General features: G+C 43.1%; 1 protein-coding gene across 3 annotated transcripts in view; it reads right to left on the reverse strand.

Moving 5' to 3' along the window:
- TBL1XR1 (TBL1X/Y related 1) overlaps positions 1 to 12,645 on the reverse strand; it is a 169,508-nt gene extending 156,863 nt beyond the window's left edge. For 2 of the 3 annotated variants that reach the window (XR_013995750.1, XM_081087463.1), the window contains exon 1: positions 11,766 to 11,956. The gene's annotated coding sequence lies outside the window, so the exon portion shown is untranslated. Of the gene's footprint in view, positions 1 to 11,765; positions 11,957 to 12,552 lie in introns of those variants that run through there. The other variant, XM_081087462.1, reaches the window with a different exon arrangement.
- Positions 12,646 to 13,370: the final 725 nt, after the last annotated feature.

Below are 13,370 nucleotides of genomic sequence, written 5' to 3' on the forward strand. Positions count from 1 at the left end.
ATATGACAATTTCAGGGCCAAACCTGAAGCACAGAGCAAAGCAATTAAGGTACGGAGACAGGTATAAGCTTGTTCAGCGGGGGTGCAGGTATAAGCTTGTTCAGCGGGGGTGGAGCTGGTATGGCTGGAACAAGGGAGAGGGTGCTGTGAAATATGACAAGGTTTGTGAAGTGTCCAAGGGCAGGATCACATGGTGGGAGTTAAGGAAAGGCATTTGAATTTTGTACTGAGTACGATGGAAAACCCATAGAAGAAGACTAAAGGGAAAAAACTAACATTTATTGAGCACCTTATATAATGCCAGACAAAATAGTATGTATAAGTGTTTTCCCTAAGGACTCTATAAAGCCATATATGCATTCATGTAAATTATACCATGAGCATTTATCATAGTAATTATCAAAAAATCAGTATGCTGTTATGCACACACACACCAAAAAAGCCACTTTTCCTGTTACTACCAGTTCTCACTTGTAGGAGTCACTTATACGTTGATTTGTCAGACCAAAGGAACCAACCAACAAATGTTATCTATTAGCATGAGTCATCTGGAAGAAAATGCAAGCAAGGCAAATGAGACTAGATGGAAACAAGGCAGCCAGCTATTCATGAGAGTGTATGACCCAATAAAATGGAACAAACCAAGTAGAGAAACAACCAATTAGAAAACATGCCCACATGCAAGAAGCAGAGAGCCCAGGGATACAAAAGATTAAGTTATCTACTTAAAAGTCCACTCCAACAGACATATAAACAGAGTGAAAAAGCACAAAAGCTTCTACTATACTGTAAATTCTCTGTTCATGTCCCTATTTAAGAGGGCCTTGCCTGTTTTAACAACATTCAGAGAAAAATGAAAATGTTAATGTTTTAAATATACTATGCTTGGTAATTTTTTACCTGAATTGTAAAATTTTTATTTATAAATAGTTCTTAAAATATCACTAAAATGCTGTGGCAATGATTTTCGTTCAAAGCTCTAAAACTGAAAATCTTATCTTCCCTTATAGCAAATTCTGGTTTCCAGAAAACAGCTCAACTATCTCCCTTCTGACAACTATCTCTCTCTGACAAAAAAATCCTCAATAAAAATGGAGGAGCACTAGCTGGTTTTCTTCAGTGGATAGAGCGTCAGCCTGTGGACCAAAGGGTCCCAGGTTCGATTCCAGTCAAGGCCAAGTACCTCAGTTGCAGGCTCCTCCCTGGCCCGGGCCCTGGTAGGGCTTGTGCAGGAGGCAACTAATCGATGTGTGTTTCTCTCTGTCTTTCCCTTTTCCACTCTACCTAAAAATCAATGGAAAAATATCCTTGGGTGAGGATTAACAAAAAAAACCACACAAAAATGGGGGGGAAAAGTCATCTTCCAAATAATAATACCAAGACTTCTTATCCCCACACCTCCACTCCAAACACCCAATATCTCAAATTGTCCTAGATATTTTCACCAGTAACCAGGAGCAGATGTTGTCCCAGCTCACCCTGACAATGTTACCATGACTTACCTACCCCTATTTCTTCCAACTCTGACCCTCCTCTATCTTCTAACTCTGTCTCATTACCACTTATCATTAAATGAAAATCTCATGCCACTGCCAACCTACACTCAACAGTAAAAATACAGGAAGTACAGGATGTTCGCATGCTAGAATGTGGGTAGTAGTAGATCAGAAGTCAGAATTACGAGTCAACCTGGGCTACAGAACCACGTGTACCGGGTACAGTAATGGCTGGTTTAAAGAGACAAAAGGCATGGAGTGTGCATGCTCTGACCCCTTCGGGAAGGCCAAGATCAAAGGGAGAGCACCAAATCAGGATTAAAAGTCCGGCAAAAATGACATTACCAGTATCAGGTAAAGGCCAGGGTTCTAATGGGGTGGGAGGGACCCAAAAGGAAATAAACTAGAAAGACGATATGAGTATCAGGGAACACGTGGACAAGTCAAATTAAACTGGTCAAAGTCTCTGTTTCTTTTAACTTAGGTTTTGAGCATATTCATGGTCTCTGCAGACTCCAAAAGCTGTACAGAAGGATGCTGGGTTATCAAGCGGACCCTCACAATTCTTACAGTACGAACACAATGAGTCCAAGGGTCAATGAATTTGTTAAAAAGGATGAATCCCTTTTCTAATGTTGTATAATCGAATCACCCTGCATGTTTTTAAACAAAAAATAAGAGTACTAAAAATGTGTACCCCGTATTAAAGCAAATATCATTCTGAAAACTTTCAGTATTTTTGCACATAGACACATCCTGTGTTGTCATAGTATTTCTTAGTGAGAGTCCAAGTCAAAGTTTGCATAGTGTGTAACATGCCTATTTAAAATGACTGATCTGTCCATAAGCAGTACCCACTGAGAGCAGAGTAGTGTCTGATCTCCCAAAGACTGGATAAAGGAGCCAAGATTCCGTTCCAGAAAGCAAGAAGACTATTTTTTAAGAAAGGAAGCAACCTTTTTTCCTCGAAACATACCAAGATATGACCAAATTCAACATAAAATATTACTGTAAGACAGCATATGTATCAGAATAACAAAGCTCCACAGTACATAGTATCATCTCAGAGTGAGCAATAAAAGCTCAGTCACCAAATGTGGCGTCTTAGCCCTCTAACTTGGGAATTCTAACCATCCCATTCTCTGCAGTTGCCACAAGAAGCCATGACAGGTTTACAGGAGGGGTGTCACTTTTCTGCCTGTCTCTACAGCTGTTCCTCCTGCAGCTAACAAAGTACCAAGCAGTAGCTAGCATTTATTGCTTCCTTTGTGCCAGGCCCTACAATAATTTGCTTTACATGCATCCACATTTCAATCCCCACAAATGCTTTATGAAGAAACGTACTAATTACTCTTTACTCCCATTTTTCAGAGTGGAAACCAATTGGAATCTATACTAATAAAAGGGTAATATGCTAATTAGACCATGAGACCTTCCAGACGTTCTTCCAGACAAAGCCATGGTGGCGGGGCCGAGGCAGAGGCTGTTAGGGGGGAATCAGGCCAGGATGGGAGGGCAGTTGGGGGTGATCAGGCCAGCAGGGGCAGCAGTTGGGGGCGAGCAGCCTGGTGGGGGGGGGCAGTTGGGGGCGATCAGGCCAGCAAGGGGGGGGCAGTTGGGGGTGAGCAGGCCAGCAGGCAGAGTGGTTAGGGGCGATCAGGCAGGCAGGCAGGTGAGCAGTTAGGAGCCAGCGGTCCTGGATTGCGAGAGGGATGTCCAACTGCCAGTCCTGGATTGCAAGAGGGATATCCTAAACCAGCAGTTGGACATCCCCCGAGGGGTCCCAGATTGGAGAGGGTGCAGGCCGGGCTGAGGGACACCCCTCCCCCGTCCCCCGCTCCCCGTGTATGAATTTCATGCACCGGGCCACTAGTGGTTATATAATTTCCCAGAGCCATATAACAAATTAATAAATAGGTGTGACAGGATTCAAATAAGGTATGCCTGCTTCAGAGGTGAGCTCTTTACCACATTAACACCCTACAGCCAGGGCTACTGCCAAAGATCAGGCACAGACCCTACCTCATCCTCTTAGCTCTAAAAAGAGGCACTGCTCTCAGGAAACACAAGTGTCAGGTCAGAGCAGCAGAATTAAATGCACACAAAAACAGGTGCTACCTTTCTCTGAGGTTGTTCCAGCTTAAGTTAAAAGTTATAATAAGCACAACTAGAAGGCAACCCTTTGGGTAAACTAAACAGCCAATGTACAATTACAAGTGACACCCACTGCAACCAAAAATGAAATCAAAGTCTAATGTTATGTCTCCTTGGAGTCAATAATACATAATCATGTTAGGATCCATGCAATGTCAGAATATATGGTTCCACAAATCCCATTTTATTAAGGATTATCATAATTATTAAAATCAACTGCTAAACTATGAGCACTCCAATTTCCACCTAATTTCCAAATCTTTGGCAAAACAACACTTTGAAATCAGGCACCACATTACTTCTACACAACCAAAATCTTTTCAAGTTTGCAATGAATTAATTTCTAATGATCAACCTTGGATAGGATTCAAAAATCACCAGTCACTATCACTAAATACTTTTACTGGTCTGATGACTCAATCATGAAACAAAACCAAAACTTATCATCATACTGGCTCTAATTCTGCCAACAAATTTTAGAAATAAAAATAACTGCATGCAGGAATATACACAGTTCCAGCTCTTTTAAAAATTGACTAAAAAGCATGAGAGAAATTAACATAGTTTCTCTTCTTTTGACTATCCAGAGTGAAAGGAATAGAAAAGATTAAGAATTCTTAATTGGAAGCTTTGATTTTTCACATTCATTCTTTTTTGAAATGGTAAAACACAAAATTCAAACAGTTCAAAAGATTATGCATAAAAATAAGCTTCTCCCACATCTTACTTCCTGATCTCCCCACCCCAACCCCGCCCCCAAAACCACTCTTAGAAGTCACTTGTGCATCTTTCTGGAGACATCTTAAACACGTAAGACAAGCATGCGTACACATCATAACACACCCCACTATCATGTGTGTGTCCTTTCCACTCCTCTCCCTCTTTCTAAGCTAAAATGGCAACAGAGTACACATGATCTCTTGCCTCCTTGTTTTTTTCATTTAAAGGTATCTTTGAGAAGACTCTATAAAAAAAAACCTAACAAGAAAGTCATAAACATCAAATTGAAACAAACCTGTAAAAGACCAATTCACTTGACACAAAACATCTCTCACCAGGTAATAAAACCGGTGACCTCTGCTGGCAGGACATAAGAAAGTCCAAAGACAAAAAATAATTCTGGGAGGGTCTGTTAGTTTTTGCACAAGAATAGAAAAGCTAAATAGAAAAACTATTTCCCTGACACAGTAACAGACTGCACTCCTAACCTGTATATGATCTCACAAATGTACATTGCTTACTAAGAAAACCAGAGAAAGGTGACTTAGATAAAATACATCACTTTAGTGGAGGAAAAAATTTTTAAGTATATAGCATATTACATTTTTATATAAACAGGTGCCAAAGAACATTGCCAGAGCTACAAACAACACCTAAAAATTTACACACGTACGATAAATTTTATACCATAAGGGGATAATTATGTAGAAAAACAGAAAATAAGATGTTATGGAAAATCATTCATTATTCCTATTACCTTATTTCAAAAACCCAAAGTATTGCCTTACACTCTGAGTTAATGGCATCTGATAGCATCAAAATAGATATGGAACAAAATTAGTACACAATTAGCCTGTTCAAATGAAGGAGAAAGCATAAAACACCACTCTCTAACCCATAAGTTTTGTTTTATTAGCAGTTGAAGGTAACCACCAAAATAGGCTATCACTGTAACTTCTCTAGCAAGGTGTCTGTCTGCTCATGCTAATATCAAGTACTTTCTGACTATTATCCTACACAAGGCTGTAGGTTTTTTTAGTCTTTAAAACCATAAATTAAGCAAATTTCCATGCAGATCTTCCTTTTAAAAATCACATAAAATTAAGTGACAGAATTTGAGAATTTTAATACAGAAATTGGTTGAATGAGCAAACTTTAGTTACTAGTTCACGTGATCCTCTTAATTACTAGACGCTAAATCACTTACCCACAAAACTAAAACCCACAGTTTTAACAAAAACTGATAAAAATTCATTTGCTTAATAGTGAACCCACGTTAAAATTTAAAATCCTTTCTATCATGCAAGTAGATAAGCAGTAAGAATAAAAACAGTCACTGATTATTTCATTATAATGACTTATCATTCAGTGTTAAAAAGGACTCAATGCAAAAAAAAAAAAAAAAAAAAGGTAGGAAAAAAAAAGTTCTGGTACCACCTTTGTTCTAAGGCAAAATAAAGATATCAAGAAGTAGACTGAAATCTAGTTCCTAAATAGTAAAAATTCTTCACTGTTTTTGTTTTAAGGTAATTAAAAAAGTTAAACATCTTTATCTTTAAAAAAAAGTTTGAGAATACAGAGTACCATTTCATAAGAATTATTCTATTAAGATATTGGAATGACCATCTTTGGCCTGGGCTCCTCATGTTTCTTTTCTGGTTTTTTTTTGTTTTTTGTTTTTGTTTTTTATTCTACCTCCTGAAAGAAACTTTCACAGCTACAGAGGAAAACAGGTGGCAAGCCTCCAGCTTAAACATTCAATACCTATTCTTCCTCATTCATTCTTCAAACTATTCATTTCACACAAATCTTTTCCTTAATCTGAATACTCTTTCTATGTTTACTGGAACTTAATTGTTGATCTTTCAGGATGACCCTTATGGTTTGATTATATCAATTCTGAGTTAGGAATCTAATCCCTCAGAAAGCAGGGTAATATCCAACTCATTTTGTTTGATGCAAATAAAAAACCATGCTTTAAAAAACTTAGATTTTAGAACTCTAAACATTAAAAATTTCAGAAGGACATAAACAAATTAGCTGTGTTTCAAATAAATTACCCAGTTTTGTCTGTAACTACCAGTAATACGGCACAACCTTACCATAAAATCCTACTGAAGGGAGATGGTCACAATGACATTCTTCTGGTAAATTAAACTCACTTACACAATATAATAGATACATCCTATGCTAAATGTTAAAACATTCCTAGCAATGGCTCAAATGGGACTCCAATGTGGTCAGAATGCTGTCACACATACTGAAAGCTAAAAATAAAATCTTATTTAGGCACACCACCAAGAAAATAATAAGCAAAAAAGCCTGAGAGATTAAAAATAAATACATAAAGTCCAAAATCTTAAGTTAAGACAGGCATAAAGATAACCAGATAAACCAACTTAGTGTGACATGATTCCCAACTAGAGTAGGTTTTTCACCAATGTGGCTACCATTCTTGAACTAAGACAAAATTATTCATTTTCATTTCACTCTAAGTTTTCACTAGGTGTTTTATTTTAATTCAAAATTAACAATTAAATGTTGACTATTGTACACCTAAACCTTGAAGGCCTAATTCAAAAAGAAGTTTCTGCCATATCTACAGGACTGCCATTGTATCTTAGCATTGGCCCTTGTAGAAACAATCCATTTAACATGAAGATGGTATGAGAGAAAGTCAAGAATTCTGCTAACACCCTGGCCAATGTGGCTCAGTTGGTTGAACATTGTCCCATGCACCAAGAGGTTGCAGGTTCATTCCTGGTGAGGGCACATACCTGGGGTTGCCAGCTCGATCCCCAGTAAGGGGCGTGCAGGAGGCAGCTGATCAATGTTCCTCTCTCCCTCTCCCTCCCCCTCTCTCTAAAATAATCAATAAAAACATTTTTTAAAATACTATAAAAGAAATACTATAAAAGGGAAAAGTCCAAGAAATATGATGTATAGCTGGCTAATATGATACATACTCATAAAACAATGAATAATTATGAAGTTTGTGATAGTCAATAAATCAATGGAATCTCAGAGAAGAAATATCCTGAGTCAGAATGGCCAGAAAAATCTTCATCGAAGAAGCGGGACTGAAATCAGGCCATCCAGAGGACAAATGGAAGGAACAGCATGCACAAAAGCAGCAGAGTAATGAGTATGGAAAACTGCAGTATTTGATAGGCAGGCAAGAATCCCAGTTGGAAAGGAGTGGGAAATTAAGCTGAATAGGTAGAATGGAGCCTTAAAAGCCAGACTGAAGCATATGAACGCAATCCAGTTGGCAAAGGGAAGCCATTATGGGTTCTCCAGCAGGGGAAGTGACATGATGAAGTCAGTATTTTAAATAAATTACACTGTCAGTAGTTACAGAAGATAGGATGAAGAAGAAAGGCTACTCAAAGCAACCTACTAGAAAATTAATGCAATAACCCAGACCGAAAACCATTCACTCATTCATTTTTTTCATTCACTCACTGAGAAGACAGTAGACTGCTAGTAAGAACACTAGCTATACCACAGACCTGCTGGGCCTAGCGCCACTTATCCCCTGAGCCTTGGTTTCTCCGCTTAAAAACCAGGGTATCACCCACTCAGATTGTCACAAGTACCTGTCAAAGCATCTGGGTAGTCCTGACTCATAGAACTCCAACAGTAGTTAGCATTATCGCTGAATTAAGAATAGTAAAAAATGGGAAGTGAAAATAAGACAAGGCTCACAGATATTTCAGAGGAACAGAACTTCCAAGGAGAACTGTCTTGACAGCAGCTGAAATATGGAACAAGAACACAGATGAAAGGTCAAGGCTGGAGAAACAATAACCCACTTGAAGTAATCACTCCAATCAAAAAAAGCAGATCCTCGGTACTACCGAATACGGCACTGAAAAACAAACAAAAATTTTAAAATTGGAAAATATTTAAAATGGTACAAGTGGATTTAAAAAGTCCAAGCCCAAGTGACAGAACAGCAACAAAGGCATGCAAAAGATGCACCACTGTCCCTACACCAACCACATAATTTGATATTATTAAAATCCAATCAAATTCTTCAAGGTAGGCCTTAATCACAACTTATAGTAAATAAATTAAGCCAAACTTATTTCAAATACTTTGACAAGGAACTCAGGAAATAAAGCTGCCAAATGCTTTCTATGACATTATGCTTCCACTGAAAACAAGTAACAAGCAAATAAAATGTAATACAAAGAAGCAAACTTCAAATCCAAAACCATCACCATCAACCCAAACACCTTACATTTCCATGATGCTTGCTGTATGTCAAGTACTGTTCTCAGCACCTTACACATACACTTCTCTCAATCCTCTGAACTCTACAAAGTCGACTGTCCCCATGAGGAGGAAACTGAGTACAGCAGGAGTTACTCCCCCGCGGTCACATGTAGTATGGGAGAGTGCCAGGGTTTGAACCCAGGCAGTTGGCCTCCAGGACCTCTGATGGAATCACTATAGTACACAAAATACGGATGTTTCTTATTCAAGGAATATGTACTCTGAGGGTACTTTTATTTGCTTTTCCTTCTTAATTATAGGCATGGAACCACATTTTCTTATTTCTGCAGGTCTGCAGGCAGTAGTACTTGGAGAGGCCCTTCACCACAGTCAACCTTAAGATAGAATATACAGCAGTTGACAAGATTGTATCTTACTAAACAGTTCTGGAGATTTAAACACAATGATGTTTGAATCCCATGAATTTCATTTATCCCTGCAATCACCTGACCCTGTTAGTAGAGACACACAACTAAAGATATATAAACCTGATTAGAAACACTAGTTTTTGCAAGGATATCTAGAGAAAAGACAAGACAGCTGGAAAGACTTGGTGCAGCCACAGCCATCTAGAAAGAACATGATGGATAAGGTGGACTGTAGTGCATCATTTGATCATTTTGAGGCCTTGGACAAGTGAATTAACTTCTCTGCACTTCTATTTCATAGTCCACAAAAAAAGCCCAATACTACCCATCCCAAGATTAGCCTGAGGTATAAATGGCACAGAAAGCATCCCTCTCACCTTTCCTAGAGCACAGCCCCAGCAGAGTCCCTTTCCTCTGGCTCTTCTTAACAGGGCAATTCATTGTATTCTTACTAGCCCAATCCCAGAGGTGGTGAATAGGAAACTTCTCCAACAACAGCTCTCACACAGCTTTTTTTACTCTATTTTTTAATTTTTTTAAATTCAAGTCTTTGTTGGTGATAGAGCAGGAGATACCACCATGGTGGTCTCCAAGCTGGACCACACTCTTATTAATTCTTTATTACATAGCCCTGAGGGCCTACCTCTTCTGTTTTATGGGAGTGCATAAATGTCTCCATGTTAGCTGCTCTTTTTTTTTTTTTTGCATTTCATACTGTAAATGTTATTTGTGAAAAGAGTCAAATTCACTTGTATTAGAAAAATACGAAGTCCCAGACATGTCAATATTTAGCCATCTCTCTCCCCTGACTTACCACCATCCTCATTCCACTCAATTCTTTTTATATAAATACAGAAACTGAACAAACCCAAAAAATTATTTCTATGAACTTCATCAAAATGTGTCCAGTCAGAAATAATGCTGTAGTAAATTGTGGGAGGATTCCTTTGTCAGCTACTCATTTGACAAGATTGTGCTTATATTTCACTGCAACATACAAACATGTCTTTATTCAACAGGTTGCTGTTCAAAAAGTCCATTAGTTCACATCTTTTTTCATTAGTAGCCCCTACGTTTATATGAAGGGTCTACCCTTCCTGCACATTAGCTTGAAGGCTCCCAGCACACAGGAAGCAGTTATTTCTTGTTCTCCTGGTAAGCAAGCCTCATGGTAATCATGATAAACCTTAATTAGATGTTGAGAACACAAGCAACAGAAAGATTTCTGGGCACACATAAAAAGTTTATTTAAAATGCTGAACACTTCCTTGAAGCACCCAATGCAAAAATACAACCTCCACCAAGGGCCACTTCAATTACAATGTGTCTCCATCACTTGAATAACCAAACGTCCCTCCATTAACTAATGGTGAGCTAAGCAACAATTTTTAAGCCAGGAAGGAGTCCCTTAATTAAGTTCCTTCATAGTAAGAAAAACTTTTTCCATGTAAACATTGTTTTCACCCCAGTACAGTTTAGTGCTTTCCCCTATGGGTTTGATTCTAACTACTCAAATAGCAAAAACAGTAGTTATTTATGGATTTAATGGTTGTGATTACATGCATCAGACAATGCATGATAAAAAGAACTGGAAAATATTATATTCAAAACAAGCAAGAAAACCTCAATTTAAGAGGGAGAAGTATATACAACGCATCCCCCACCTAACCACTCTCAGCCACATTTTGTATCTGCCGCCCCTCCTCCACAGGTAGATAAATGCTCACTATTGCTAGAACCCTCACTGATAATTTCCGAAGCTTGCTTGCCATGAACTCCCAGGATACAACCCAACATACACACCGTCTTCATGGAGACAGAGCTGCTCCATTTCCCTAGACTATCAACTTAATAAAACGGTGAGAACATACAGTCCCAGGAAGTCAGGATTACTAAAATACACCAATGTAGCACTGGCCTGATTCAACAAAAATGGAAATGAACCACACACACTGGGATAGCCAAAAAGTCACTCGCTGCATCTTCAATGTGTAGCGAGGATATTTACTACAATTTGTCTTAGGTGAGTGGCTGAAAACACCACCAGGTGTCTTATATTTCCCAATGGGATAAAAGAGTCTTTAGGAAAAAAGAGGGAAGGAAGATCATGATTTCAGTACATGGGGGGAGGGGCGGACAGACCATGTAGACTAAAAATAGCCCACAATTCACCCGCCGTCGTTTATTCACACGCTTGTTTAGGTCCACATAAAGTTCTTGTCTGGAAAACAGGAAAACCAATAGTAAACTTCCCTAAGTCCGCTGTAAATCACGGAGGCACCAAAGCTGTTCACCTTGGTGCCTGCCCAGCCCATGGTGGGAAGGAAACTCCAGACACTGAGCAAACCTAGTTTTCAACTAGGTTCCAACCCTGGTCACTGACGATCACCAAATTGCTTGAGGGACGGTCACTAGACAGCGAACAGGAGCCTTTTTAAGGAGCCACTACGACCCACATTTTACAAGAAACACACCATGTTCACAGCCTACAATCTCATCTCGGTGGCCACTGCAAAGGGATGCCTGTTTTCAGCAAATTAGGAACTTCCCAAAATACGGGACCTGCTGGCACATGCACCGCTTCCCTCGAGCTGCCGCTGAAGATTAATATTTCACTGAAATAAAAGTCAGTTTCTGCTCAGAAACGGACATCGGTTGCAAAGAGGAAGTTACCCAGAAACCACCCTCACAACGTGGCCTGCACACTGTCACCAAAGAACGCGCCTCTGCGCCACCCCAAACTTACCAGGAAGCCGGCAATAACTTTGCCAATGCTACACTTCTGAACCCAACTTCAAAGTGACTCCAAAGGCCCCCTTCGGACGAGAAAAAAGCACCAAGTTCCGAATCAGCACGTCCTCCAGGGCGGCCGCGCGCCCCTCCCCCGCCGGCGCCCCCGCCCGGACCGCGGCCCCAACAGCCGCCGCCGCCGCCGCCGGCCCCGCGCGCTCGGCCCGGGTCTCAGCGCCGGGGCCGGGGCGGCGGACGCGCCCCAGGGGGGCAGCAGACTCCCATCGCCGCCGGAGCGCCGACCCAACACCGTGCCCCCGACAGAGCCCGCTCCTCCGCTAAAAATAGGCTCCCAAGGAGTCGGCCTCATGATGGCTCCTTGATCCAATTTGCTGCACATTCTTTCCTGAAAGCCTCCCCCCACACATACACACTCAAAGGGGGTGTCCGTGCACCGAGGCTGGACGAGGGGGAGCAGGCCGAGGTGCACATTTTCGGGGACAACAACATAATCAGGGTAAGGATCCCCCGAGACCAGGAAAGGGTCGGGGTTGGGCAGGCACGTGAGCATTTTCAAAGCAGCCTGCGAGGAAAAAGGGGGGGAGGGGACACCCGAAAAGCCGTCCCCTCCCCCACCCTCCCCCAGGCTGCCCAAAGGGCCAAGTTGAAAAATGCCTGCTCCGGTGGCGCCCCTTCCCCCGCGGCCCCGCGCCCCCCGGCCCCCTCCGCCCGCGCCACCCCCACCCCCACCCCACCCGGGCCCGCGGCCGCCCCCACCCCGGGGTCCGGCCCCCCGTGCTTACCTGGAAACGGTGGCCTCCGACGCCGCTCCCCCCTCCCGGGAATGGAGGCACAAGGAAATTCCCCTCCTCGCCGCCGCCGCCTCCAACCACCCCAAAATAACCCCTCCGGGGGGTGCGAGGCAATTATAACCCCGGCGAGCGGAGGGCGCGGGGGATGGGCGCCGGGCGGGCGGGGGCGGGGAGCGCGGCGCGGGTCCCCAGGTGGCGAGCGGAGGTGCTCCCGCCGCGGGGGGAGGGGCGGGGGCGCACGCGGCCGGCGGCGGGGGGAGGCGGCGCGCGGGGGCAGGGCGAGCGGGAGAGGAATTGAGGCAGAAGGGAAAAGCTGTTACTAAGGGAAAGAGCCAAACGGTTCGGAGCAGCCAACGGCTCAGACACTCCACACTGGGGAGCGCGGAGCGGGGACCAGCCAGGCAAAAATGAGCTCGGGAGGCCCGCGGCGGCGGCGGCCGCGCAGCAAAACAAACCCGAGCGGCCTGCGCCGGGCGGGCGCGAGGGGGAGGGGCCGGCGGGGGAGGGGCGCCGCGGAGCGGGAGGCGGCGGCGGCGGCTCCGGGCGGGGGTGCGGGGGGCTCTGCCGGCCTCGCTCCTCTCCCTCCCGCCTGCCCCAGCGGCGCTGGGGCCGGGTGTGTGCGGCGCAGTCTTTTTAAAAATAAAAGAAAGACCCGCTGGCGCTCCGAGGCGCCTCCCGGCACTGGCTGCCCCTCCCCCTCCCCCTCCCCCGTGGGGGTGGGGAGGTTCGCGCCGCAGCCGGTGCAGCCGGTTCACTCGGCCGGGGAGGCGGGCGGGGCTCCCGCGGGCTCGGGGCAGCCTGTGGGTGCC

The sequence above is a fragment of the Myotis nattereri genome, assembly GCF_964212035.1.
Source record: "Myotis nattereri genome assembly, chromosome: 3".
NCBI lineage: Eukaryota > Metazoa > Chordata > Mammalia > Chiroptera > Vespertilionidae > Myotis > Myotis nattereri.